This window comes from Salvia miltiorrhiza, chromosome 3, assembly GCF_028751815.1.
Source record: "Salvia miltiorrhiza cultivar Shanhuang (shh) chromosome 3, IMPLAD_Smil_shh, whole genome shotgun sequence".
NCBI classification, from domain to species: Eukaryota; Viridiplantae; Streptophyta; class Magnoliopsida; order Lamiales; family Lamiaceae; genus Salvia; species Salvia miltiorrhiza.
The window spans coordinates 6,379,191-6,382,140 of NC_080389.1; positions in this window are offsets into that span (position 1 = coordinate 6,379,191).

The following is a 2,950-nucleotide window of genomic DNA, read 5'->3' on the forward strand; positions in this document are numbered from 1 at the left end:
AGCTCCCACTTGACAGAATCTCCGACTTGACATGCTTCTTCATAGAATTCAGGTTCACCAGCATCGGTCAGTAACATCTGATTCATGTACTTCCTGTTTGGAACATGAGGTCGAGATGACCTCCTGGGTATAGGAGTTGGAGCTGGAGCTGGAACTGGAGACTGTGGTGGATCAGCCTCAGAGTTGGGCTCCTCCGTCTGCAAACCTTCATCTGTTTGCTTTGATGTACTGCACTCTGCAGTATCATCTGGATCAACGTATGTTGGATCGTCACTTGTTGTATCGGTGGACTGAACTGCATTCCTGTCCTTGTACATCACATTTTCATTGAATATGACATTCCTGCTTCGAATGACCTTCCTGTTTTTGTCATCCCAAAAACGGTACCCGAACTCATCTCCACCATATCCAATGAAAGTACATTTTAGTGATTTGGAGTCGAGCTTACTCCTGGCATTATCACTAATGTGTACATACGCGACACAACCAAATACTTTCAAGTGAGAAAGTTTAATTTCTTTGCCGCTCCAAACTTCCTCAGGTATTCTGTACTCCAATGGTACAGATGGCCCATGGTTAACGAGATATGCCGCTGTGTTGACAGCTTCTGCCCAAAATTGTGTTGGCAGTCCTGCATGTATCCTCATGCTCCTAGCTCTTTCTGTCAACGTCCGGTTCATGCGTTCTGCAACTCCATTTTGTTGTGGTGTCCCTGGCAACGTCCTTTCTAACTTGATGCCATCCTGGTAACAAAATTTCTTGAACGCCATATCTTCGTATTCTCCACCATTATCGGATCTCAACTTCTTTATCCGTAAGCCAGTTTCATTTTCCACCATGGCCTTCCACTTCTTGAACGCCTCGAACACCTCTGACTTGTGTCTCAAGAAGTAAACCCACACCTTTCTCGAGTGGTCATCGATGAAAGTCACAAAGTAAGACTTTCCGCCATTGGATGAAACTGCTGCTGGGCCCCAAACATCTGTGTGGACTAACTCAAGCTTTACTTGCTTCGGAGTTCTACCACTGGTATTGAAACTCACCCTCTTCTGCTTCCCGTAGATACAACTTTCGCAAAAGTCTATATCAACAGACTGAAGCTCTGGTAGTTTCCCTTTCGAATGCATATACTTGAGCCCTTTCTGGCTCATGTGCCCAAGTCTTTGGTGCCACAGATTTGCATTCTTCTTGCTATCAGCAACTGCAATTGTCACACACGCATTCATCGTTGTGTATAGGCTTCCAGTATCCTTGCCACGTGCAAGAATCATTGCGCCCTTAGTGATTTTCCAATAATCACCAGAGAAGTGTGTATCACATCCTTCTCTTGACAATTGCTTGACGGAGATCAAGTTCTTCCTCAACTCTGGAATGTGTCTCACGTCCTTCAATTTCCATACAGATCCATTGAGTTTGATCTGTACTTCTCCTATGCCCACCACGCTGCATGGATGATCATCTCCAAGATATACTTCTCCGAAATTTCCCGACATGTAATTTATGAAGGAATTTCGATTCGAGGTGGCATGGAAAGATGCTCCAGAGTCTATGACCCAATACTCGGCCCTTTTCTCCATGGAACATATCAAGGCATCGCCTTCTTCTTCAGCCACAACATTGGCTTCGGTCTTTGTCTCGTTTCCCTTTGAAGGTACTTTACACTGCGTTCTGTAGTGTCCGACCTGACCACAGTTCCAACATTCAACAGACTTTGATTTGTTGGAATTCTTGTGGATCCTGGAGCTCTGCCTGCCATTCCTTGACTTGCTCCGTCCACGCCCTTGACTTCTGTTTGAGTTTCTGCCTCTGCTTTCTGCATTTAAAGCGGCACCTGAAGTGGAGACTACATCTGACTGCCTCCGGATCTCCTCGGTTAAGATCATGCTCACGACATCATCGAACTTCATTTTGGACTTACCGGCAGAGCTGCTAATGGCCGTAACTGTGCCATTCCAGCTCTCAGGTAACTGCCCAAGAATTAACAAAGCCCGGACCTCATCATCGAATTTGATGTCCACCGTGGTAAGTTGGTCCGTCACTTCGTTGAACTCGTTCAAATGTTCTCCAAATCTTCCGCTCTCCGTCATTTTCATATTGAACAATTTCTTGATCAAATGAACTTTATTTGCTGCAGACGGCTGCTCGTACATGCTGGATAAAGCTTTCATGAGAGACGCTGTTGTCTTCTCATGCTTTATGTTGAAGGCGACTGACTTTGATAAGGTCAGTCTGATTGCGCCGAGTGCTTTTCGATCAAGCACCTCCCACTCGTCGTCCTTCATATCCACTGGCTTTTCCTTCAAGGGCTTATACAGGTCCTTCTGGTACAAGTAATCCTCCATTTGCATTTTCCAAAATCCAAAATTCACACCATTGAATTTTTCCATTTTGGAAATTTTATCGTCTGTCGACATTGCTCCCACTCGATCAAAAAACACGATAATTTTCTCAAAAAATTCGTTTCTGATGTGGAGGTTCAGTTTACACTGCAACCACAGAGCATACTAAGAATTTTAAAAGAATAATTACCGTTGCGCACGAAACACTGTTCGCAAAATTCACTATTCACGTGGCTCTGATACCAGTTGTTAGGAAATTAGACGCAACTAATTCACTATTCACGTGAATAGTACCAGCGCAAGAAAAAAAATTTCGCCACCAACGTGGCTCTGATACCAGTTGTTAGGAAATTAGACGCAACTAATTCCGCCCTGGATCTAGTGTGACGCAAAATTTTGGATATCGACCGATATGAAACGAGAAAAAAAAATGACACCGATATTTTTAACGTGGTTCGGCCAAACTGCCTACGTCCACGGACCCACACCAATATATTAGAGAATCTCAAAAGGAGGAGTACAACAAAATATCACACTGTATTTTGTATCTGCCTACGCAGAGGCTATCTCTCAACTCTCTTTTATCACTCGTGTATAACTTCCACACTGAA